Source organism: Cebus imitator, unplaced genomic scaffold (genome assembly GCF_001604975.1).
Source record: "Cebus imitator isolate Cc_AM_T3 unplaced genomic scaffold, Cebus_imitator-1.0 Scaffold112, whole genome shotgun sequence".
Taxonomy (NCBI): domain Eukaryota; kingdom Metazoa; phylum Chordata; class Mammalia; order Primates; family Cebidae; genus Cebus; species Cebus imitator.
The window spans coordinates 1,106,678-1,133,869 of record NW_016107427.1 but is presented as its reverse complement, the minus strand read 5'-3'; the positions used below and the strand labels follow the sequence as shown (position 1 = coordinate 1,133,869).

General features: G+C 43.4%; 1 protein-coding gene across 18 annotated transcripts in view; it reads left to right on the top strand.

The window, feature by feature from the left end:
• PCBP3 (poly(rC) binding protein 3) overlaps positions 1 to 27,192 on the top strand; it is a 295,105-nt gene that overhangs the window by 107,905 nt on the left and 160,008 nt on the right. For 14 of the 18 annotated variants that reach the window (XM_037742006.1, XM_017538508.2, XM_017538518.2 and 11 more), the window contains exon 2: positions 9,995 to 10,032. The exons of the other annotated variants lie outside the window; for them this stretch is intronic. The gene's annotated coding sequence lies outside the window, so the exon portion shown is untranslated. The remainder of the gene's footprint in view (positions 1 to 9,994; positions 10,033 to 27,192) is intronic. 18 annotated transcript variants of the gene reach the window in all.

The window sequence follows — 27,192 nt, the reverse complement described above, 5'->3', positions numbered from 1 at the left end:
GACCTCTGATCAGTCAGGTTCTGATGGTGGCTTTTTTCTGATTAGCTGAACCACAAGTATCCTGTGGTAGGTACAGGGTTTTCCCTTTCCCTCATCTAATAAATATTATTTCATTCTGTGATTTTTAGAAAAGGAAGAGCGCCCATAGATGTGGACACACAGATGCCCTGGGCCTCACAGCAGGCGTGTCCTTAACGCCCCCGTTTTCCTTCAGGCCCTGCCACTTAGGGAGAAGACTGTGGGGGCAGTGCCTGCCTGTCCTCTCTCTGTCAAGCCTCTGCTGGGGGCCTGCCTCCACAGTGCTCTTCCTGGTCTTGGAGCGGCATGGACACACAGACAAGATTCTTACCACCACGGGGTTTATTTCTAGTGGGCGGGGATGGGGCCCACAACCAAAGAAGGTGACTTACAAACACAGCAGGCACATGCTAGACAGAGAGCAGGGAGGCTGAGCAGGGGTGGCTGAGGGGCTGCCTGGAGGGTGGGCAAGGGAGGCCTTTCTGAGGAGGAGATGGTGGAACTAGCTGGCAGGAGGGAGCAGGCATGTGCCTAGGCAGGAGGCGTGGATGGGGCAAAGACCTGACGGAGGAAAGGAAAGGAAGGGGTGGCTGGGTGAGGCACCAGGTGCAGGAGATGAGGTCAGGGGAGCAGGCCCCCCGCAGGAGGTCAGGTGACACCCTCAGGTGTCAGCCATAGCCCTAGGCCCCACTGCAGAGGCTCACCCTGGCTGTGGGGAAGGCACCGGGGCACAGGTTTGGTACAGAGGCAGCAGGGGCCCAGGCAGTGTGGTTAGGGCTCCTGAGATGTGGTGCATGCCGAGGCCACCAATGGGACTGGAGGGAGGACTCAGACGACTCCGAGGGGCCTGAGCAACTCAGGCAGGATGACGTGGGGAGGGTCAGGGCAGGGTGGGAGGGGTTAAGGGTTTGGTTTTGGACTTCAAGTAATAGATGTCCAAGTGGCTTGGCCAGGTAGGCAGTGGATATGGGAGCTCATGCGAGAGAGCAGGGTGAAGGAAATTAATTTAGGAGATTATCAGTAGAGAAAGAGCGCATGACTATGGACTGGGTGGGCTCACCTAGAGGAGCGTTGGCAGCGTCCTGACCCGCCCTGCTCCATGCCCGAACCCCTGCTTTCCCTTGATAGTGGGTTGCAGGCCCATGATCCAGCCAGGCCTGTCCATCTGACACTGTGTCACAGACAGTGCTGACCTTGCCTGATGTTTGTGTTTCCCTCTTGGAGGCCTGCCTGTGTTTCTGGTGTCTTCCGCCACGGCATTCAGGATGTGGAGGCCAGCGGCCTGTGTGTTGCTCCCGCGGCTGGCCTGGCTGGTCTGGAAAGCATGCTTTCTACTTTCCCAGCCAGATCATCTTTTTATGTGCTTATTCAACATCTGTATATTTTCTTTGAAGTACCTGATCAAATATTTTGCTCTCTAAAAAACTGGGTTGCCTGTTTTCTTATTGAGCTTTGAGAATTTTTTCTGTATATATTCTGGATACAGTCTTTTATGGGGTATGTGTTTTGCAAATACTTTTCATTTTTATAACAGTGATTTGAAGATCAGAAGTTTTAAAATTTGATAACATCCAACATCAGTTTTTAATTTTGTAGCTCATGCCTTTTGTATCATGTTTAAGAATTCTTTGTGAAATTGAAGGTCTTTATTTTCTTACTCATTCTTCTACAAGTTTATAGTTTGACTATTACATTTAAGTCTATGATCCATTTTGAATTAATTCTATATTGGATGCAAAGATAATGTCAAGGTTCTTATTTTCCTTGTTTTTTTAAAAATATAATGTCCAGTTGTTCTAGCACCATTTCTTGAAAAGATTATGTTTTCCTCATTAAATTGCATCAGAAACTTTATCAAAATCACTTGTTCATGTGTGTGTTTTAAGGATATCTGGGATTTGTTTTAATCCTGTGTGCTAATACATGTCATGTATTAGCAGAAATACTGTCATGGAGGAAGAAAATCTATGTACTTACATCTCACTGGAAACAGGAGCACCACTCCCAGGCAGGGCCATGCAGGAAGTACAAGGTAGGTCAAGAGGCAGAGAGGGAGCAAGGGGACAACGTTGGCAGGGAAAGCCTCACTGTGGTCTCCATGGGAGGAATGGCTGAGGCAGGGGAGCAGGCTTAGGAATGGCAGTTTGAATCATTTCAGCAGGCCCTTGGGTGTACAGTCTGTCCCTAGTTGTCTGGTGCCTGGCCTTGTGGTGATTGGGGCAGGTGGAGAACGGTCCCACGTGAGAGGAGGTGGTTGGGGTGTGAGCTCTGGATTTGTATTTGAAATGTGCACTCTAGGTTGGATTGTTTACTATTTCTAGGAATTGGCTAACTCTGGGAGGGCAGTCCCTCCAGGGTCAGCAAGGCACCATGGATGTCAAAGCATCAGATACAGAAAAGGAAAAACATGGTTAATGCTGTGTGCAGACTGTTTCTGGACTCTATCCTGGTCCATGGGTCAATTTATTTATCTTTATAACTAGCTTTATAATAAATCTTGAAATCAGGCATCATAAGGCTTCCCATTTTGTTTTTCAAAGTTCTTTGGTTTATTTACTCGGTATTTTCGTACAAATTTTAGAATTCGCTTAGATGAATTCAGATTTGGTTGGGATTGTAGTGAATTGATAGATCAACTTGTGGAGGTTGATATCTTGTTAAAGGAACTGTTTGGAGGGGACAGTCTAACTTTGTTCCTGAATTGAGGGGTAAGCATTCAGTTTTTATCCTTGTATATACCGTTAGCTGTATATTTCAACTGGAGGTCCTTTATCAAGTTCAGAAAGAGTCCTTATATATCCAGGTTGCTGAGGATTTTTATCATGAGTTAATACTGAATTTTGTCTTCTCTATATCTATTGAGATGATCTTATGGTATTCCTTTTTTGTTTATATGGTGAATTACATTGATTGCTTTAGAAAACAGTAGTAAACCAATTGCATTTCTGGGTTAAAACCCACTTTGTCTGCATGAATTTATTTTATATTGTTGGATTTTTGAATGCTAAAATTTGAGAATTTTGTCATCTATATTTCTGAGAAATATTGATGTATTTTCTTGTAGTGTCTTTTTCTGGTTTTGTATTATGTTAATGCTTGCCTTATAGAATGAATTGGAAAGTATTCTCTCATCTTCAATTTTTTAAGTGAGTTAGTAAGAAATTGATACTATTTCTTCCTTGAATATTTTATAGAATTCACCTGTGAAGTCATCTGGGTCAGCTCTTTTCTTTGTGGGAAGGTTTTATCTTGCATGTAGTTTCTTCGGTATACATATAGGGTTATTTAATTCTCCTTGAGTGAGTTTCGATGGTTTGATTCTTTTTTTTTTTTTTTTTTTTTTTTTTTTTTTTTTTTTTTTTTTTTTTTTTTNTGAGATGGAGTTTTGCTCTTCTTGCCCAGGCTGGAGTGCAGTGGTGCGATATTGGCTCACCACAACCTCTGCCTCCAGGAGTTAAGCAATTTTCCTGCCTCAGCTTCCCGAGAAGCTGGGATTGCAGGCATGCACCACCACACCTGGCTAATTTTTTTGTATTTTTAGTAGAGATAGGGTTTCTCCATGTTGGACAGGCTGGTCTCAAACTCCTGACCTCAGGTGATCCGCCCGCCTTAGCCTCCCAAAGTGCTGGGATTACAGGTGTGAGCCATTGCGCCTGGCCAGTGGTTTGATTCTAGTAAGAACTTGCTCCATCTAAGTTGGCAAATCTACTGACATGTAGTAGTTCATAGCATCCAATTATTATATTTATGTATTTATTGAGGTGACATTCACTTAACATGCAATTAGTCATTTTAAGTATACAATTTGGTGGCATTTGGTGCTTTCAGAATGTTGTACAACCACCACCCAATTTCAAACTTTTTCAAAACTTTTTTGTTACCACGGAGGAATACTTCATACCCATTTAGTAATCACTCCTCATTTCCCCCTTTCCTTATGCCCTGGAAACCACTAATCTGCTTTTTGTCTCTATAGACTTGCCTGCTCTAGATATTTCCTCTGAAGAAATAATGCAGTATATAACCTTTCATATCTAGCTTCTTTCACTTAGCCTAGTTTGGAGGTTCATCTGTAGCACGTGTTGTACTTCATTCCTTTTGATGTCTGCAGCAAATTCCATTGTATGGCTGTACCAAAAAGTTTTTACCCATTCATTTGTTGATAGACATTTGGGTTGTTTCCCCATGTTGGCTATTGTGAATAGCACTGTTATAAACAAGTATCTGCTTAAATCTGTATTTTTAATTCTTTTGGGTCTCTACCTAGTAGGGGAGTTGTCATATGGTGATTCTATGTTTTCTTTTTTTTTTTTTTTTTGAGGAACTGCCAGACTGTTTTCCACAGTAGGAGCACCGTTTTTCATTTCCACCAGCGATGTATGAGGTTGCCTATTTCTCCAGGTCCTCATCAACATTTCCATTAGACTTTTTTGATTATAGCCATTCTGGTGTGAAGTAGTATCACATTGTGGTTTGACCTAATTGTCTGTATAATATCTTCTGTATCTGTATAATGTTCTATTTCTCATTCTTGATATTGGTAACTTGGGCCTTCTCCCCCTTTTTGTTGGTCAGTGCAGCTAGATGTTTATCAATAGTATTTATCTTGTTAAAGAACCAACTTTCAGTTTTATTTTCTGTATTTTTTACTTCTCTTTATGTATTTTTAGAGTCAGGCTTGCTCTGTAACCTTAAACTCCTTGGCTCAAGTGATCTTCCTACCTCTTCCTCTTGAGTAGCTAGGTGTACAGGCATGTTTCACCATCTACAATGCCTGGCTAATATAAAAATTTTTTTTTTTTGTAGAGAGTAGGTCTTGCTGTGTTGCCCAGGCTGGTCTCAAACTCCTGGCTTCAAGTGATGTTCCCACTTTAGTCTCCTGAAGTAAGTATTTTTAAAATTGCTTTTCAGCTTATAGATTTCTATTCTTTATTTCCTTTCTTCTGCTTACTTTGCTCTGTTTTAATAAGCTTAAGTAATTGATCTGAGACCCTTTATTCCCCTAATATAATCATTTAGTGCTATAAATTTCCCTCTTGATACTGCTTTAACTGCCTCCCACATATTTTGATGCATAGAGTCTTCATTTTTATTCAGGTCAAATGATATGTAGTGTTTTCATTTTTATTCAGATTATTCAGGTCAAAATGCTTTCTAATTTCCATTGTGTTTTTTCTTTGACCTATATGTTATTTAGACATGTGCTATTTATTTTCCAAGTATTTGGAAGATTTCCCAGATACTTTTTTGTTCCTGATTTCTAATTTAATTCCATTGGGGTCAGGAAATATTATTTTTATTCCTTTCAAGTTCTATTGAAACTTAAAAAAAATTTTCAAAATATGACCTTTGAAAATATCTCATGATCATTGAAAAGAAGGTCTATTGTGTTATAATTGTGTGCTCTATAAATGTCAGTTAAATAATGTTGGGTGATAATGTTATTTGAGTCTCCTATATCTCTTACTGATCTTCTGTGTAGGTTTTTACAAAATCAGTTATTGAAAGAAAAGTGTAGAAAGCTCCCATTATAATTGTGGATTTCTCTATTTGGTGTGAGGGGGGTGCTTTATATATTTTTAAGCTCTTTATTAGGTGTGTGAACTTTCAGGGTTATTATTTTCTCTTGATAAACTGACCCCTTGATTATTATAAAATGCCCTTATATACTTCTGCTAATACTATGTTCTCTGAAATCTACTTTTTTCTGTTATTAATATAGTCACTCCAGCTTTCTTTTGATTAGAGTTAACATGGCACATTTATTTCCCCTCATTTTTCTTTTAACCTATGCATATGTTTATATTTAAAGTGGGTTTCTTACAAATAGCTTATAGTGTGGTCTTATTTTTTTATCCAGTCTTAAAAAGTGCATTTAGAATGGGATGTTTATACCATTCATATTTAATGTGATTATTGATATGGTTGGGTATAAATCTGTCATTTTGCTATTGGATTTCTATTTTTCCCACTTGTTATTAGAGTCCCCCTTTCCTCTTATCCTCCCTTATTTTGGATTGAGTACTTTTCATGATCAATTTATTACCTTTACTAGCTTTGTTGCCCACACAGTGGGTGGGTTCAGTTGCTTGGCCACCAATAGTACAATGAGCTCAACCAAGGAGGATTTAACAAGGGAATCTAAAATTGCAACAAGTAAGGAGGACACTAGGGATAATTCTCCAAAGTAGTGCCTTCCTGAATAAAGCTGAAAACACCGTTTTGAGGCTTGTTAGCTGAATCATTGTATGTAGAAGGTAGAGTCAAGGCAGCACAGGCACAGTTGTCAATCATGTATGCACATACCTCACAGGTATACAAGATGGCAAATAAGCTCCTCCCTGGGTGGAGTTTTTAGTATGGTAATGAGGAGAGTTTGCCAAAGTTCATCTCCAATGGAGGCATCTCTGGATCTAACTGGTTTTCATTTTGCCAGCACTGGGCTTTCTTCCTGGAACTTTTATTAAACAACAACACAAGATGCAACAGTTACAAGTGGATACTTTTTTATAGTGTATGCCTAAAAACCTGAGGACCCTGGGTTGCAGCTTATTAGCTTTATCTCTGTTTTTAGAGGTTGCTTTAGGATTTGTTGTATATTTCCTTAACCTATCATAGTCATCTGCAAGTTACATTATGCCAGTTCATATATAATGTCAGAACATTAGAGAAGTATACTGTCTCTCACTTCTGGCTATTACGTTATGCTCTTATCACCTCACTTGGACACTGTCATAAGCCCCACAATGCATTGCCTTTTTGTTTTTGCTTTAAATAGTCTATTATCTTTGAAAACAATCTTAAAAAATTAAGAAAAAAAGGCTTTTATATTTTATATATTTTCTGTTTCCATGGTTTTTACAGTTTTTACTTCTTTTTATGGATCCAGATTTCCTTCTGGTATTATTTTACTTTTGTATTTTGTGCTTCTTTTAAGATTATTTGTAGTTCAGGTATGTTGGATTATGAATTATTTTAGCTTTTGTTAGAAAAAGTCTTCATTTTACTTTTATATTTGAAAGTTATTTTACTATGTATTCCAGGTCGATAGCTTCTTCTTTCATTACTTTAGAGATGTAATTCAATTGGCTTCTGGCTTGCACTGTTTCTGAGAGTTTCTCTGTTTACCTTGTCTGTGTGTATTTCTTTCTACATGGTTTCCTATTTTAAAAAGTTAATTATATGGTGTATGTCTAAGGTACACAATATTATGTTATGAAATACATACAGATGATAAAAAGGTTCCTGTAGTGAAGCAAATGAACATATCCATCATCTCACATAGGTACCCATTTGTGTTTTCTTTTGTTTTTCTGTGGCAAGAGCAGCAAATGAGTCGATTTTAGCTGCTCTTGCCTTACTGTTTCTTTTTTTCTGGCTGCCTTTACAAACTTTTTTTTTTTTAACATAATTTGATTATGATGTGCCTTGGTTTAATTTCCTTTATTTTTTTCTCCCCTTCTGGTTGGGGATTGTTGACCTTCCTGAATTTACGGATGGGCTTATAATTTTCATCCATTTTGAAAAGTTTTTGTAATTTTTTTTGTCTGTTTTAGGGACAAGGCCTTGTTCTGTCACCCAGGCTGGAGTGCAGTAGTGCAGTCACAGTTCAGAGTAGACTTGAATTCCTGGGCTCAAGTGAGCCTCCAACCTCAGCCTCCTGAATAGCTGGACTACAGGTGTGTGCCACCCGCCATGCCTGGCTGATTTCTAAAAACTTTTTTGTGTAGATGGAGTCTCACTATGTTGTCCAGGCTGATCTCAAACTCCTGGGCTCTCAGAGTGCTGGAATTATAGGCATGACTCCTCTGACCTGCGTTTTGTCATTATTTTTTAAAATAGATTTTTGTCTCGTCCCATCCTCCACTTCTGGGTCTCCAGTTACACATATATTTTTGTCTTTGGGGAGTAGAGGTTCTTTCTCTATGTTTTATTTTAGATAGTTTCTGTATGCACAGATTATTCTATCTGTACATTGACTCATCTTTTCTTTTGTGGTCTATTGTGGTGTTAATCCCAGTCAGCATAATTTTTAAAGTCTCAGATGTATTTTTTGTCTGTGCATGCTTGATTTGTGTCTTTTAAAAATATGTTTCTTGTTTTTCCTTTGTATTTTATGCTTCCCTGTATCATCTTCTACATATGCAATGTATTTATAATAGCTGTTTTATATCTATCTATCATCTATCAATCAATCGATCGAAATGGAGTCTCACTCTGTCGCCCAGGCTGGAGTACAGTGGCATGATCTCAGCTCACTGCAACCTCCTCCTCCCAGGTTCAAGCTATTCTCCTGCTTCAGCCTCCCAAGTAGCTGGGATTACAGGCACACACCACCATGCCTGGTTAATTTTTGTATTTTTAGTAGAGACAGGGTTTCACCATGTTGCTCAGGCTGGTCTCGAACTCCTGACCTTAAGTGATTTGCCTGCTTCTGCCTCCTAAAGTGTATAACGGTTGTTTTAATGTCTTTGTGTACTAATGATCTCGCTGTGTCATTTTTGGGTTTGTATCTTATTGATCAACTAATCTCATAATGAGATACATTTTTGTGCTTCTTTGCATGCCTAGTCTTGGATGGATGAGACATTGTAAACTTTGTATTGTTGGACTCTGTATTCTTTTAAAATATTTTGAACTATGTTTTGGAATGCATTCAAGTTACTTGGAAAATTAGAGACTTTGGTGGCTTGTTGTAGAGCTGTGTTAAGCATTGCCTAGTGTAGTACTGCAGCTTAGTCTGCTGCCGACGTGGTTCTGTTACTGAGGCAGCGCCCTTCAGTGATCAGCCTAGTGTCCCCTGTACTTCAAGGCTTCTGTAGTCTAGTTGTTGGGAGTATGAACTCTTTTCAGATCTGTGTGAACTGTAGCTATTGTCTGTCCTTTTTCTTTTCATTGGTTCTTCCCCTGGCCTCCAGTAGTTCACTTATTCACCTGTGCCCATCCATGTCCAGGTGAAGACTCAAGGGAACCCATCACAGACCTCTGAAATGTTTGTCTGTGCAGGGCATTCCTTTCTGGTACTCTGCCCTCTAATCCTAGCTGTGGGGTCCTGAGTACAGTGCATCCTGATGAGACAATGCTGCAGCCCCAGCCCACAGATGTCCAGAGATGTCAGCTGTAGGTCTCCTCTCTCGTCTCTGCCTTTGCCTCCCTGAATTCTCAATTCTGTCTCCAACTCCTCTGGCTTTGCCTGGGTTCCCCCTTCCTGTGCTGTGGCCTGGGCACTCTCCCCAGGCTGTAGGCTGTAGCAATCGTAGGATGCATCGCATTTGTTTTCCTCCTCTGCGGATTGTTGTGCTGTGCTGCCTGCTGCTCCAGGTCTGATTTTCATGTCTTTTGTCTGATTTTTTAAGTGTGTGGTGGGAGAATCACCCTAGTTGTACTCTTTCTCTGTCACAGCTGCCATGGTCCTCTGTCCAGGCTTTCTTATGTTTCTTTAGTCTTTGGGCATCACTGGACAGAGGCTGTCTGTCTGTCTGTGGGAGTCTCTGTGTGGTGTTTACCTGCCAATTCAGTCTGCACAGGGAGACCCCTTGGCCTGTGGTCCAGGTAAAGGCCCTTCAGGGTGGAGCCGAGACTGTGGGTGTCCTGAGCTGTCCTGTCCTGTGTACCTTCCCTGTGTTTTTACCTTGTCCCACAGATTAAGAGGGATTTGAGAATCAGCTGTGCCCCAGACTTCAATCAGGCTGAGGACTATGGGTCAAGGTTCAGGGGAGCCTGAGGCTCTGTCTATCAGCATCTTATATGTTCCAGGCTCAGTTTAGAAATGAATCACTTTTTGGAATTCTTTTTCTGGGAAACTACCTTTGACCTTCCTAACGACTGATTTATGGGCATGTGTTTTTAATAGATGACTTTGATTTGATAAAATTTTGTATCTAAGGTGATAGAGGATTGTGATTTCTGTCTGTCTTTGGAAAGCCTATGTCCAGTTTTAATTGTTTTTTTTTTTTTTCCATTGAACTGTTTACAGGACTGTCTACAAGAGAGAAGCTTCTCACATGGTTCCGTGTAAGTAGTGCTTCTTATGATGCTGTCACAGGTTATATTTTTAGACTAAGTGACTCTTTCTGTGTCAGCAGAGTTTAAAGTCTTACACTCATGGGAAGCTATGTCTCTGCTGACCCCCTGGATCCTGGTTTCATGCTTTGTGAGGAACCTGCCTCCGTTCACACTACTGCCAAGAGCGTGTAGTATGAGTGACATGCGTTTTGCCTTCTTGCTTCTGTAGAACCAAGATCTTTAAAGAGACAGTTTCCTCCTTCTCCGATAACCTTTCTCCACAGTTAACCTGACCATACAGACCAGCAGGAGCTGGGGGCCGGCTGTTGGTGACCTTGGTGCCTACTGTACACCTTTGTTCCTGTGCCGACAGTGCCTGCCACCCGCTAGTGCCTGTGTGTGTGGAGGCTGTGATGGCCCCACAGTGCCTGTAGCCACAGAGTGCGTGGGTGACATCTGTGGAAAGGACCTTGCGCTGGCCAGCACACAGTGGCACACGCCTGTCTCAGACACCACACTGTGGTCCCGATTCTAGTTCTGTCAAACTACCTTGAGATGACTCCTTTTAAAATTATCCTTAAGATGTCTTTCTTTTTCTAAAGCTTATAAACATTGTTTTCAAAACATTTTCAGCAGGAAGCTTGGTATATTTTTTGCAGTTTTGCATGAAAAACAAATGTCGTCATGATGGCTGCTAATGCTGATGAAGTAGTACCAGCCATCGTGATTTCATCACTTCCACAAACTCGCTCCCTTCATCCTCCCAGTGCCACTCTGAGATAGGGATTGGTATTCCCTAAGGCTTGGTGAGGTGAATTGACTCACTCAGGTTATCTTGATGCCAGTGGTGGGGCTGGGATTTGTGCCAAGACTTCCAACCTTACAACAGCAGAACAAGAAGAGCTGCCTTGTTGACGGGATGTTGGTTGGAACTCTCAGTGTGTCCTGACTTCCTGGTGGGCTTGATGGTGGCCCTGGGCTACTGTGAGGTACTGAGCACAGTGCTTCCTGATGAGACAGTGTTGCAAGCCTGCCCGCTGACTTCCAGAGATGTCAGCTGCAGCAGGACAGTGCCCTGGTCAGAGAGATGGCATGGGGGGTTGGGGTCTGTGCATGTAGGTGCTTGGGCTTGTGGGTGATTGGAATCTGGACTAGTATTGTAAGAGGAGAGTTCTTACTAACAAATTACTCGAACAGAGACTTTGTTTTTTCCTTCATTCATTCAGCAGATGTTTACCATGTGCCTGTGATGTACCAGGCACACTGCCAGAATCCTGACATCGGCCGGGGGGATAGAAAACATCAGTATAGTCAGTGAGTCCATCCTATGGTGTGTCAGGGGGTGACAGTGGCTGTGGATAAAACAGGGAAGGGCAGGGTATGAGAGTGCTGGTGCTGTGTGAATAGGCTGTCAGGTAGGCCCTGAGACATGGGGCATCTGCGCAAGCCTTGCTGGAGGTGCAGGTGTGAGCCTCTTGGTGCAGGAGGTGAGGAGCTACAGAGCCAAGGGGCGTTGGAGCAGAAGCTCGGGTCTGACGTGCCTGGCATAGAATGGTAAGGAGGCTGCAGGGTGGGAGGTGAGAGTGCAGCTGGGGCACATCAGGGGCCTCACAGGTCATCCCAAGGCCGCTCTCAGTCCACGTGGCATCGAGCAGAGTGGATGTGGGAGTAGGGAGCCAGCCAGCCAGTCTCTCAGTGCTAAGTTATTGTTGTGGCTTCAACTAAAGCTGCTGTAATACCTGCTTCTTAGAGGAATCCAAATCCCTATTGCCTTGGGGCCAACTTTGTAATCTTACAATCTGGATCTAATTTTCACCAAAATCTCAAGGGAAGAGCCTCTGGGACTCAGACAGATAAACAACACCCGTTATGTGCTGTTCCCATTTTCTCTTCGACTTTGGTGTTGTCCAGATTCTTCATCTGAGCCTAACGGTAGGCTCTTCAGACCCAGCCTACAGTTCTGGAAATAAACCAGTGTGCTGGTGTGGGGGCGAGCCTGGGCTGGTTACTCACCTCGCACAAGCCGTGCCCAGCAGCCAGGCTGAGAGGCAGAGGTGCGAGGCAGGAGGAGCCTTCACCTGCCAGCACTTGGGTTCTAGAGGTTGCAGCAGGCAGATTCTGGAAATTCCCTGAGGCCTTTTATCAGTAAAGACAGGGAACTTTTATGGGCACCTGTGGCATCTTCTGCTGATGGCAAGGGAGGTACTGTGAGCACTGAGCTGTCTGGAACAGAAGGGCTCTCCTCTTGTGGGCTGTGTCGAGTGAGTCCTGCAGCTTCCTCCTGGGGGGATTCTGGGGTGCTGTGATGAACCAGAGCGGAGCCCATCTGAGTGGATGTTTCCCAGGGGAGCCAGTGGTGTTGGAAGCACTTGGTTTTTCCATTCCCACATCTCGGAGAACTTTTCCCACTTCCTGAGAGAGAGAGATGGATGCAGTCCTCCGTAGAGAAGCACAGGCGGGCCTTCCCTGGGCTGTGTGGTCATGCAGACCTCTGAGGTCTCACTTAATTTTGCAGGTAAGGGACCATCTCCCATTGCTGGTTAGTGCCAGAGCCCACTCCTAGCCCCTGCAGCAAGATCAGGAAAAAAGAAATAGTAATGAACACTTTGTTGAAGATTTTTATTTACTTTGAGGTCTTTTTCTCTTGTAATACTGAATTGGTTATTTGCTTCTTAGAGTTTTTCTTTTTTAATTACCTTAAGATAACAACTTCCATTATAGAACTGAAAAACATGAAAAAGAATTTAAAAATTCATCTATACTTAGCCCATACTTAGCCCTAGTGCAGACAGCAGCTGAAGGGCATCAAGGGACTATCCCCACCCCTTCCTGTCCATGGCCCTCTGGGTGCCCCCCATCTTCATCAGCCCACCCCTTCCTGTCTGTGGCCCTCTGGGTACCCTCCCATCTTCATCAGCCCACCCCTTCCTGTCCATGGCCCTCTGGGTGCCCCCTATCTTCATCAGCCCACCCCTACCTGTCCATGGCCCTCTGGGTGCTCCCATCTTCATCAGCCCACCCCTTCCTGTCCATGGCCCTCTGGGTGCTCCCATCTTCATCAGCCCACCCCTGCCTGTCCATGGCCCTCTGGGTGCCCCCTATCTTCATCAGTCCACCCCTTCCTGTCCATGGCCCTCTGGGTGCCCCCCGTCTTCATCAGCCCAAGCCTTCCTGTCCATGGCCCTCTAGGTGTTCCCATCTTCATCAGCCCACCCCTTCCTGTCCATTGCCCTCTGGGTGCCTCCTGTCTTCATCAGCCCACCCCTTCCTGTCCATGGCCCTCTGGGTGCTCCCATCTTCATCAGCCCACCCCTTCCTGTCCATGGCCCTCTGGGTGCCCCCCAACTTCATCAGCCCACAGCTCCTGGAGCTGCCCTGTAGTCACTTTTGCACACGCTCTCTTTGCTTTGCCTCTCTCCTCCCAGCTCATATGTGGTAGAACAAGATCACAGTGTTGCTGGAGACCACATTGCTGTGCAGACTGGTCTCCTCTAATTTTACAACCAAGGGCTTGGATCCACCCACACCTGCCCCAGTCCCAGCAGCACCCTCCTGAAGAATTGCTTCTGTCTGAGGCCATTCTGTTCTATCTGCTTCTCCTTCCTCAGATTTCTGATCTAATCAGATGTCAATCTCAGCTGGTGTCTATGCCTCAGAGTTAAGGAGAAGAGAGTTTCTTCTCTGCCAGGTCACTCAAGGAGCCAGGTCACTTTTCCTCCCTTGGCCTTTCCTGCCCCTCAAATGCACAGAGTCCCTGCTGTGAGGTCAGGACAAGCCACCCTCTTGTTCCCCCAGGGACTTGCCCGGCTGTGTAGTCTATTGTGCTGTTTCTCTTTACGCCCTCCTCACTGGCAGGTCACTTCTGTTAGCATCCAGGATGCCTTAGTAGCTCTCATCTTGAAATTTAAAAAAAATTATTCGCTTGATCCTTGATTTTTAGCTATCTTGGCAAATTGATTTTACAGTGGCCTCTGCTTCCTCTTAAAAACTTGCTAAAATGACAGGTAAAATGTTTTTAAAGGGCAGAAGTCACCAAGAAGTTGAGAAAGAAGGTGACAGAACTTTGAAAGTTGAAAGGCAGATGGACAAACAGATGAAGAGGGCAGATCTGAACCTAGAAAGCTGAGAAGTGCATGTGTGTGTGCATGTGAATGTGTGTGTGGCATATGTTGTGAGTGTGTGTGAAGTGTATATGTGCATTTACCCACACAGGTCTGTGTGTACACGTGTATGTATATGTATGCAGGTCAGTGTGTGCTGTGTGTCTGAAGTACATGTGTGTATATAGGTGCACATGTGTGTGTATGTGTGGAAGGTACGTACATACGTGTGTGGTGTGTGTGCATCTGTTCTGCCTGTGTGTGTTGAGGGGACTGGGAATCGAGTTTCTTGTGTTGCAGACAGTACCCCCACTTCTTGAGAATGGCGTTACTGTGGACGGCCGAGCATGGGGAGATGGTAGAGATAGGGCTGGCGTAGGAAAGCAGTGGAAAGCCTGTCTGAGAAGCAGTCAGCCTCTCAGCCCTCTCCTACACAGGTTGGTTCTTCCCTGGAAGGTGAGCTGGGAGCCTGCCCCGTGGTAGGGGACTGTCCTAAATGAAAAGTAAGGCATGGCATGGCTTGACCCCAGCCCTTCCTTATTTGGCCCCAGAATACTAGGAACCTAGGAACAGAGACAGGAGGGAGGGAAAGGAACCACTGGGTGGGTGAAGAAGCTGAACATTGGGACCCTGAGATGTGGCTCCAAGAAGGGCTTGGAGGGTGCTTCCGGCATGAGTGGGTCTGCAGTGGTTGGCCCCCTGTCTAGGAGTTTGGAAAGAAATCAACCTAAGTTCATTGAACACCATGCAGATCAGTGGACAGGCCCTTATTCACTGCGAGAAACAGAAACATTGTGAAGAGGGGAGCTGCAGCATCAGGTGTGGATACCAGGTGCACAGCCGTCGAGGAGGTCCTGGAAAATGGGGAGGAGGGTGAGGTAGGGGCTTAGGATGAGTCAGTGCTCATCTTTTATAGCAGGAAGCTAACAGCTGATATGTAAAATGGTAAAATCAAGAAGAGCAACACAAACTCAGTAAATAGAAATATGGAGATAAAGAAATGCCAAAAGAGGCATCAAGGGATGCTGCCGTGCAGATGAACCCTGAACCACACTAGATGAAAGAAAGCTGACACCATAGGTAGCATGTAGTATAAATTCATTTACATAAAATACCTAGAATAGTTAAATCCATAGAAAGAGACGCAGATTGATGATGGCCAGGCGTCTTGGTTCACACCTCCCAGCACTTTGGGAGACAGAGATGGGCGGATGATCTGAGCCCAGAGAAAGATTGTGATGTGGGGGCAAGGGAGGGGCAGGACCACTGCTTTTCATTAGCGGCTTTATAGATTGTATATTATATATTTTATTGTCCATTTCTGAATTCTGTAATTGAGCTCTTTGTTCCAGTGCTGCTACACTGTTTTAATTATTTTAGTTTCATGGTATGTTTGCATATCTGATAAAGGTACCCATTATTTTAAAAAAGTTTTGATTATTCTTGGTTACCTACTTTCTAAATGAACTTTAGAATGATCTTCAAGTTTAAAAAGTTAATCATATTGAGGTTTCTTTTGAAATTGATCAGATCTGTAATTTAAATTATAAATAGCTGGTATTTTAACAATATTTAAATAGTTCCCTAAATAGAAAGAGAGTCCATCTTTCCATTTATTCTGGTATTAGCCTTCAGTTACATTTCAAAGCTTTCTTGGTGTAGGTTTTATCTTTCAAACTCTTTTCCAACTAATTTGTGTTATTTGGTTATTGTAATTTGGGTTTTTCCTATTGCATTTATCAAATATTTAATATTATATAGGAAAAGTATCAATTTTTATATATTCAAATGTGATCAAGTGTAAAAATGCTTTTATTTGCAAGAGGGTTTTCTGCTGAAATTTGACTTATTTCTACCTTGACCAGATGCATTCCCCATGAAGTATGCTTGCCATAGCTATCTGATAAATATTCTTCATTAAGCTACAGAAGTTTTCTTTTATTGCTATTTGTTATGTGTTTTTTAAAATGGAAAATGAAAGTTGCATGTCACTAAATGTGTTCGTTGCTACTATTTAGATGATCACATCATTCTTGTTTTTGTCTCTTAATGGAGTGAATTCTGTTCCTGAAATTCCAAGTGTCGATTCTTGGAATAAATCCTGTTAGGCCATATTGATACTTTTTGAAACACTTCCAGTTGTAATATGCTCCCAGTATTTTACTGGGACTAGAATAAGGGTTAATAATAGGGTTAGGGTAAGAGTGAAGGTTACCGTAAGGGTTGGGGTTACTGTTGGTGTTAGAGTTATTGTAAAGGTTAGGATTAGAGTTAGTGTTATGGTTATTATGAGGTTTATGGCTAGGTGATATTGCTCTGTAAGGGTCTTTTTCTCTAATTGTTATATGATTTTGGTAATATGTAAATGATAGCTTGCTTTCATAATATGATTTGGGAATCTTCCCATGTTTTTCTATCCTTTATTTAAATAACAAACATTTCTGTCATCTGTTTAGAAAAGCAAATGCTATCAGTCTCTGATAGAATTCTGTCTTTGATAGAATTCACCTGCCAAAGCCTCTAAGCCTGGAACCTATTTTGGAGACTGATTTTTGAGTGTCTATACAATTTCTACCATGGTTATTGATTTTATACCCGTTTTCTTATACACCAATTTTTTTTCTTAGCAAATAGTCAATTTTAAGCAAGTTGTTAGGGTATACAGGTAAAAATGTATATATGTTATTTATAAAAACGTGTATGTATATAATCTGTATGTTCTCTTGTCATTTTTCAGATTTTTTTAATTTTAAATTTTTGTTATTTTTTTAGAGACAGAGTCACACTATATTGCCATGTTTGGAGTGCAGTGCCATGATCTTGGCTCACTGCAACCTTGAACTCCTGGGCTCAAGCGATCCTCTCACCTCAGTCTCCCAAGTAGCTGGGACTACAGGCATGTGCCAACACGTCCAGCTAATTTTTAAAATATTTTTAGGGACTGGAGTCTTCCTTTGTTGCTCAGACTGGTCTCAAACTCCTGACCTCAAGCAATCTTCCTGCCATGGCCTCCCAAAGTGCTAGGATTACAGGCGTGGGCCACCATGCTGGGCCCAGCTTTTCAGTCATTTTATCGGTACTGTGTTCCCTTTATTTCTAATGCTTATTTCAACTTTTTAGTCACATTTGTCAAATGTCTTTGTTTTTAATTTCTTCTCCAAAATAGCTTTCAGTTATATTATTTATAATTTTGTTTACCATTTTATTAATTTCTCATTTTAGCATACATTATAATTCTTTTTCTTCAAGTTAATGCTGTTATTTTAATAGTTTTCTGAGTGCTTCCTTGAATATTTTCACTTATTTTCTAACTAAAGCATTTTGGCTCTCAATCTTCTAAGACACTTTTAACTTTGTCCTACTGGTTTTATATGTACTGACCTGTTGTCATTCATTTTTTTATTCTTTAATTTAAAAGATTAATTTCTTGGTAGTCCTGTCGAGGAGGACTATTCTTTTGCTGTTAAGTTGCTACTTTTAAAGTATCATGTGTGGGTCAGAGAGGGACTGGGTCCTTTGTGATTGTGGGTGTTTTGTAGGAGATGACTGTGGGGCTTGGGAGTGGAAGAGCAGCACCCACTGTAGGCATGTTACAGGCTGTCACAGAGATCAGGGTACAGTGTGAGCAGTGGAGAAGGTGCCCAGAGGGACCCCATGGGGCAGTATGCTGCCTGTGGTCCTGGGAGATGGAGTGATCACATGGAAGAAAAAGTCTGGAGTTTGTGGGGAGAGCAGATAGACTTCTGTGTGAGGCCGGTAGGAAATGTGCCATGGAGGCTTTTGAAATCCTGGCTCATAGCTGAGGGGTCAGTGTGCCACAGAGAGCCATGTGCCATGAGAAGAGTTGAACCCAGGGGAAAGGGTCAGCTGTGGAAACGCAGAGCTTCCCAGACCCACCAGCTTTGTTTAATAAGGTCAGACACTCTTGACATCGTTGTTCCAGGGTGGGAGGGCTGGGCTCTGTGAAGCCCTCCCCGGCCTGGGCTCTGGGTGACCTGCCATTCTCGATGCATGGTTTCTGTCTCTTGCTGTGTTGTCATGACTGCAGAGTTGGAAGGAACTCAGGTGTACCTCGTGTATTCCAGCCTGTGGTTGTGATGCGGGCAACTTCATTTTAAGAATTGGAGGCCCAAGTTTTGCTGACTCGTATCATGGTATCTGAGACCAGGTGTGTGTCTACCTTGTGCCAGGTGACCCTCTCTGCCGAGGAGCTGAGCCGCACATTCTCCCGCTGGGCAGCCTTGGGCTCAGCCAAAGCTCTGTCTTCACAGATGAGGGGAGGAGGGGCTCGGGGAAGAGCTTCTGCCTCTATAGGTGAGAATGAGGACATAGGAGGCACTGAATAGTGGTCAGCAGAGGAGGGAGTGAGGACCTGGGGGTCACCCATGCTTCAGAGTGAGGACCACTTGCAAGAGTGTTGGCGTTGTGTGAAGACAGACATAGTGTCAACAAGGTGTTGTGTCAGCATTGTTCTATCAGTCCATTTTCTTACTGCTATGAAGAAATACCTGAGACTGGGTAATTTATAAAGAAAAAGAGGTTTAGTGGACTCACAGTTCCACATGGCTGGGGAAGCCTCACAATCATGGCAGAAGGCAAAGGAGGATCAAAGACACGTCTTACATGGTGGCAGGCAAGAGAGCATGTGCAGGGGAGCTGCCTTTTTATAAAACCTTCAGTTCTGGTGAGACTTATTCACTACCATGAGAACAGCATGAGAACAACCCACCCCCATGATTCAATTACCTCCCACTGGGTCCCTCCCACAACTTGTGGGGATTATGGGAGCTACAATTCAAGAAGAGATTTGAGTGCAGACACAGCCAAGCCATGTCAATTGCAAAGCCCAGCAGGCATCCTTATTCTAAGAGGAGCACCAGGCTGGGGGTGGGGTGAGCTCTGGGCCTGCTGAGTCTCCTGGACTCTGGCCAGCATAAGCCCTAGCATCCGTGGGCCCTGCTGTGGTGACACAGTGGGACGCTGCCAACCCCTCCTAGCCAAGACCCAGGGCCTGTGGGGACAGGCAGCACTCTTTCACTGTGGAAATGTAGGGCCCAGAACCACGAGGACCAGGGAAGACCTGGAGGTCTTGGCCTGCTGTGGCAGGGCATTTTCACGTGCTCTCAGTCACAAAGAGCCGTCTTGCCCTAACCTACTCCTCGCCAGCCAGCAGAAGCTCTGCACCCTCAGCGAATCTTAGGTTCTTTATCTGGATATGGTGTAGTACACCTCTCGAGGGAGGACAGACTGCCCTTGAGGGGCCAGGTGTGGTCTCGTGGCACTGGGTCCTTCTTTCCTCCCTCCTCTGAGTTTTCTCACTATTGACTGGGAGCGTTTTTTCCAGGCCCTCTTCGCTTTGCCGTTTTTCCCCATCACGGGGATCTGGAGAGCACTGTCCTCCAGAGGTTGAGATCAGATTGCAGCCTGGCATGGGGGGATGATCATTTTTCATGATGACTCATCCCTCCTTCGTGCTGTGCTGCCAGGCTGTCTGGTGGCCCTGCGTGCAGAGACAGTGATGGACCTGGAGAGCTGTTGTCACTGGTCCGTGGTGGCCAGGGATGGCATGTCAGATGGAGAAGAGTTTCCTCTGTGTGCACATTTAGACAGGCGGGAGTCAGCATTTCTGTGTGCTTTTATTTCACAAATGCACCATCCATTCATTGGAGATGCGGCTGTCTCCTCTTGCTTGTCAGCGTGCATGGTGAGCTGCATCCACCCCAGACTCCTGCTCCTCCCAGGCCTCCATTGTCTTCCTCTGGATCTGCAGTGGCACTGGGCAGCTTACTTCATTCTGAGCAGTGTTCATGCCTTTGCGCCATAGGCCCTGTGTGAATTGTGTCACAGAGGCCACCCTGTCTTTGGCAATGAAGGGCAGTCAGCGATAGACTCTGGAAGCACTGAGCTAGGCTGAGGCTGTCCGTGTAGATTTGCGCTTTGCTCCAAGTGCTCTGACCGTTTTGCACTTCAGAGATACAGGCTGAGAGCCCTGCAGCTTTGTTCACCCTGGTAGTGAGTAAATGGATTTGACTTTACCACCTGTCTCCCAGCCTCTGCCTTCGCAGCAGACCATGATGGGACTCCCCTGAACATGCTGTAACCACATGCACCTTCTTTGCCAAGCTTGTGCCTCCGGCAACATCCAGCAGGGCTGATTGCAGCTGAGGGCAGCTGTTATTGGGAGCACAGCAGTGAGCTGTTGTCATCTTTCCCTTGTGTGAAGCTGGCGGAGTCTGAGGGGAAGTCAGGGGAAAATAAGTGTCTGGCAGGGACCCAGCTGGGCTGGTGGAGCAGGGACTAGCCTGGGAATCCAGAGACTATGTTCTGCTTCCGGCTCCTCTCCCAGATCACCACATGACCTCACTGGGTCGTTTCGCTCTCTGCACTGCTTTTCCATCTGTGAGACTGGGTCTCCTGACCTGTTCCTGTCCAGACCCTTGGGAGAACATGCAGGCTGCTTCACCTTTTACAAAGAGGGCAAGCACCACCAGTGTCTTTGTAGGAACAAATGTATGACCTATGATAAGATGGATTCCATAATTGTAACTATGTTCCCTGTAAAAGTTCCTCACTTAATTTCCGTAGTTCTCCAAGGTCTTTGATTAACCCATTTTATCAGTAAAAACAGAAACCAAAGATGAGTCAGCATTGGAGCAGAAAGTCAAGCCCTTAGTTCCCGTTCTTCAGAACCTTCTCTATGTCACTTCATTAGTATCAGATTGTAAGAAGTTCTGATCTCAAGTCCTCATGGTCAGATTACCTTCCAGAGATTTGAGCATTTTACATGTTCACCAGCAGTTCACGAGAGAGCCTCGTTAGTGCCCCTTAGTCAGGCTGAGTCACCATGAAGTACATTTTCTTTGTTCCAGCTTGAGAAGGGAGGAAAGCACAATAGATGAAGGCTGAAAGATGGCATTGGACCTGGCACAGGGATGGTCAGGAGGTCCTTAGTCACTTTGACGAGGTGCAGAGGAAGCCAGATTGAACCAGCTTGAAGGGTGAGGGAGAGGGAGGGTGGAGGTGGCTGTATCAAATGTTTGACTCTGAAAACTTGCAGCTGGAAGAGAGGTGTTTTGGTTGCATCTTTAATATGAGCCATTTTGATATTTGTAAAGCCTGAAAATGGGTTAGTAGAGAGAGAAACTCTGAAGATTAAGAAGACAGCGAGCAGTGGGTGCTGCTAGACACTGGCCCCTGAGGAGTCAAGAGGGTGATTCAGAGGATGATCTAGCATTTCCAGTCGCCCAGTAACGTCCTTTATAGCATGGTTTTCCCTCCAACATGGTGCGGTCTGGATCAGGTGCTGTACCTCCTGCCATCTCCATCAGTCAGGAACATTTCCACAGCCTTTCTGTCGCTTTCATGACCTTGACATTTTGAAGAACGGTCTCTTAATAAGTAGACATTTCCTCCTTTGGGGCATGTCCAGGGACTCCTGTGATGGGCTTAGCTGTGCACTCTTGGCTGGTGCCTGCCTGCATGGGATTGTGCTTCCTCAGGGCCTCACCTGGCCCGGGGTGGAGCGTCCCTGTGCCCCCGCTTTGGGATGTGAGGTTGCTGACTCAGTGCAGAGCTGTTTGCCTTCTCCCGACTTTGGTTACCACTCATGACTAAAAACCATCTGCAGGAGGCCCCTGGAAGACCATGCAGAAATCCTGCATCTCGTGAGATTTCCCCTGGACTTAGCTCTGCATGGTTTTTGCCTAGACTTGCCTTTACTGTGATGGCTATAAGGGGTGCCTGTGCAGCTCCCCTGCAGACTTGGCCACCTGCTGGGAGCAAGCCCCTCCCTTCTTCCCTGCTTGCCTGTCTGTTCGTCTTTCACCAGCTTCATGTCATGGATTCCTGTGTCTTAATTCACCACTGTCCTAGTGTCTCATTCATCACTGTCCTCGAGGATTTTGTGCTCAAATTTTCCTTGATTTGATCAGCAGAAGCCCTACTCCCAGCTCCTTCCCTGTTTCATTCCCACCTTCCTTTCTCTTCCTGCTACGCTCTGCCACGTTTAAAAAAACAGTTTCCTTACTTTTCCATATAATGTTTCAGGCCCATCTTGTACCTAAGCTACCCAGTCCTAGAGTCTACCATATCTTTGAAGGGCCCTACTGCCTTGTAGTGTGAAAATGTTACTAAAGAACACTATCTGGGTACTAGATATGCTTATTGCTGTCGGGTGTCTTTGCTTCTAACCCTGTTAGGGGTCAGAGCTGGGAAATACATGAATGTACACATACACACCTCTGTGCAAACATACATGCATGTAAGTATATGTATCTGTGTGCACATATACATGCATGTGTGTGTGTCTAAAACAGACGAGACCCACAATGTCCTTTTTCTCCTGTTAGCCCCACCCCTTGTACATGACAGTGATGTCCTAAGGTGATCTCTCACCAGCTCCTGGAACCATTCCCCACATCTCTTCCCAGCTCTGTGTTTAGTGACATCATGTGGTAGGTTGGAAGTTGCCCACGGTGGGAGGGTTTGCACATGGAAGGAAACTGGCAAACGCTACAGACCGGGTCCTCCCGCCCACCCCAGGAGCTACTTAAACATTTGCCAGCATACCTCTGTAGGCAAACACATTTTCAAAATTATCCCTCCATATGTGTGTTTTCTGTTTCTCTTCTTTCTTCTTGCTCACATAAAATACACATAATGTATCTTACTACATATGCTCTCTTTTTACTGTTTTTGTTGTGAACATATATAACATTACATTTGCTATTTTAGCTGTTTTTAAGTGTAAAATTCAGTGGATTAATTACATTCACAGTGCCATGCAACCATCTACATCTCTCTTTTTGTACTTTGTGTTTTCCGTTGAGCAGCATCCCTGGAGTCGCTCCGTACCAGGGCGGAGTGATCGTCCTCGTTCTTCATTTTGTGTCCTCTGCTGCCTAGTGCCGCTTCCTTGTTTGGGTTTCATAATGGTGGGATGGTTACGTAGTTTACGATGTTTTGCAATTACACACAGTGCAGTGATGAATAGCCTTGTGCATTTGTATTTTTGTGTGACTGTATCTCCTGGAAAGGCCTTAGAGGTGTGATAGCTGGGTTCAATGGCATTGCTCGTAGTTGGGTTCAACATTTGCAAATCCTCTTCAAGGAGTGGTCGCCGCCCTCCATGACCACCCACAGCCACACCATGGAGTCTGTTCTTCAGCTCATGAATTTTTGCCAAGGTGATGGCTGAGCAGTGTAGCTCAGTGTAGTTTTAATTTGCATTTCTCTTCTTATGAGTGAAATAGAACATCTTTTCATATGTTTAAGGACATTTTTATGTTTCTTTTATTTTGCACATTTTTCTATAGGGTTTTTGGTCTTTTATGTCCCCTCAATTTAAACAATTATTTATTTATTTATTGGTATTTTAGGGATACTGTTTCTTTTCCTGTGGAATATGTTGCAAATATTTTCTTTCATTTAGTATTCCTTTCATATTTTCTTGTGTCATTTTGCTATGCCAAATATTTTTTTGTTTTTATAGTGAAATTTATCTTTTATCTAGATTTTTAATTCACAATTAGAAAGCCCTTTTCTACCCCCAGACTAAAGAGGAAACCACTCATATTTTATTCTAGTACTTGTGTAGTTTAATTTTTTATTAGTTTATTTTAATGGATTTTTTAATTTTTTATTTTTTTCTGTGGGATGTTTATTTTTCTGTTTCATTAACTTATGTTTTTATTCTTTTTTTTGCAGTTTGTGTTTCTGTTCTTTTTCAAGCTTATACTGGGTGTTTGCTCACTGATATTCAGCTTTTAAAAAATATAGATAAGCATTTAAAGTTGTACATTTATCTCAAAGTACAGCTTGTTGCAGTGCATAGATTTAGATATATAGTACTTTTATTGTCTTTAACTTATAAATGTTACCTTGTTTCTACTGTGACTTCTTTTTTGGCTTATGAGTTATTTAGAAGTATTTCTCAATAACAAATACACAGAGTTTTAAAAATCATGTAAAAGATACATTTATATTTAGATATAAATAATTCTAAGTATTTTAGTTTCTAAGTTCACTGCATTGTGGACCAGGTGATCTCTGTAGTCAAAGGGCAGCTCACACATAGCCAAGTATATAAATGTCCTGCGTACCTGAGAATGACATCTATTCTACAATGTTGAATCTGTGTTTTCTGTGTGTATGGCCATTAAGTGAAGCTTGATAATCTTGTTTTTCTGTCCTCATAGATATTTTTCTCTGTGGCTCACTCGTATAACCCCAGCATTTTGGGAGACTGAAGGCGACAGGGTTGCTTGAGGCCAGGAGCTGGAGACAAACTTAGGCAGCGTAGCATATCTATATCTCCAAAAATTAAAAAAAAAAATAGCCGAGCATGGTATTGATGCGCACCTGTAGTCCTAGCTACTTAAGAGGATCCTTGATCCCAGGAGGTCGAGGTTGTAGTGAGTTGTGATTGCACCACTGCATGACAGCCTGGGTAACAGAGCAAGCCCCGTCTCCAAAACAAAAGAAAAAAAAAGATGTTTCTCTAATGGATGCATCAGTCACTATGACAGTCATGTTCAAATATGCTGGTATGATTGCATTAATAGATTTGCCTATTATATTTCTGTTCATTTCTGCTTTTAGGTTTATGTAAGTTTAGAATTGTTGTAATATCTTGCTAATAAACCTTTTAATCTTTATGTAATGTAGTCTATCTCTGATAATGCTTTTTGCTTTAAAGCAAATTTTGTCTGATGTATTTGCCTAGTATATATATTCCCCCCAGCCACACACACACTTTCTTTAGCAACTCTCTGAGTGTTTTAGGGAATCTTTTAAAATGGGGTGTAAGGATTTTTGTTTTATCCCCCCCTTACAATCTTTGCCTTTTAAAGACTAGAACATTTTCTTTATTGTCATGTATTTTAATTATAATTTGGACTTCATTCTACTGTCTTATTCTGGACTTTCTGTTAAGCTCAACTTTCCTATTTTTTTCTTTCTTCCCATGTTTTGATTGACAGATGACTGTTTTACTCATTCAGTTTTCTCCTTCACTATATAATTTTGGTTTATCTTATTTTTGTGTTTGTCTAATGTGTATGCTTAATTTATCAATGTCCAGAATTAATCAGTACTCTATCCACATTCCAAAGAATGCAGGAGGCCTACAGTGCTTCATCTCTGATTATTCTCTCCTGACTTGAATGGCATTTTCATTCTCAACCATTGTATTTTTAATATCGTGCAGATGTCTCTATCATTTTATACACTTGGTGCCTGTTTAGATTTACTCATATCTCACCACGTTCGTTACTATTTGTTTCTACTTGTACCACAGATAATGCCTCTCCTAAAATCCATCATGGTGAGAATGTGGGTAAAAAATGATTTCTAACTGAAACCTTCTACCTTCTTTTTTTCAAAATTTGTATTATATTTTTTATTAAGTGAAATGTGTTTTACTTATTAAGTCATTCTGAAATTGTTTTACCTAAAATTTAATTTTCCAGAATTAAATTTTAATGAAAAAATGTTGGCATGTGACATTCTTTTCTTTAGAAAAAGCTTTGACTACAAGTTCAGGAGTAGCGATGTGTCTTTGTTCAACATATATGTAATATTATCATAATGAAAATGATTATGATAAGAATAGTTCAAGTACCCAGTAAAAAATTAATGCTACAAACCAAGAAAACTTTTAAATTGTATTCTGGAAGTCTAGGTATTAACTTATTTGTTGTATCTTTGCCAGTGCAGTCTTTTTGATTTTGCTGATTAATTTCTCAGTGGCTTGTTTCTTTTGCCATAGTTGTTTAAGTTTGGCCTGCTAACCTACTCAAATCTGCCGTGTTTCTATTTGTGACCACCAGAAATTATCTCAGGTTTTCAGCAGCATTTAAAAAATATTCCCTCTTGATGTACCTAGGAAATATTCATGAGTTTTAAATTTAGCATGACATCTTTTATCTTCTCATAGTCACATAAAGCCTTAAATGACGGTTGCCTGTGTATCCCACTTTAGCGTTTAGGAAAGAGTTTGAAAACCTAGTAACAGAGAACCTAATACTAGCTCCTGGTCCTCTGGGTTGAAGTTCTGGGTGGAAAATTATTTTCTTAGAGCATGGAAGAGATTCTGTTGTACCATCTTTGGCTTCCATTGCTGTTGAGAAGTCATCTTTCAATGTAAGTAATACTCAGTTCAAGGAATTTCTTTTAAAATTCTGATTACGGAGTTATTTGAAGATGGCCATTTAGGAACACCTCAGGATTGCAGCTCCCAGCGAAAGTGCAGAGGGTGAGTGGACGCCGCGTTTTTATTGCCCACAGACTAGGAAATTGCCGGGCGGAGGTGCTCCACGGTCGCCAGCGTGGCTGTTTCGGCCAGCGCAGCTGTGCCGCCCGGCACTGCTGCTTTGCCCCGCGCGGCTGCTTTGTCGGCACCCCCCCGGAGCCGCGGTTCCCGTACAAAATACACCGGTCCGGGCGCCCTTTTGGCTGGCGATTGGAGCCACGGGAAGTCGCCCACACGCCGGTTCAAAAAGGGGACTGAGCAGAGAACCAGGACAGTAGATTCCAGGGCAAAAAAAAAAAAGGCGCCACAAACCTCAGTGCCGCTGTTTAAGCCAGCTCAGTGAGTGGCTGCAGGGGAAAACAAACAGACCCCGGCGCCTCTTCAACAGGCGACTGGAACATCAACTTAAAAAAGGCTTTGAGGCAGGGAGCCAGGCGATCAGGCTCGGCTGGCTCCACCCCCGCAAAAGATCAGCAACCAGAAACTCTGGATTGAGAGTCTCACAGCAAGCGCAGCTGAACCCGGGATGGTCCAGCTCTGTGGGGGAGGGGCGTCCGCCATTACCGAGACAGCCCGCCATTGCCAAGGCAATCCGCCATTGCTGAGGCAGCCCGCTGTTGCCAAGGCAACCCGCCACAGCAGAGACTCCGCCCCAACAGAGGCGGGCCACCATCTCCAAAGCAGTTCTAACTACACCCATATAAACAGGACTGCAGGGAAGTTCACTAGGCAGCGGGGCGGAGCCCACAGCAGCCGAGCAAAGCTGCTATAGGCCGACAGTGACTAGGCTGCCTCCTTGCTGGGCTGGGCAGGTCTGAA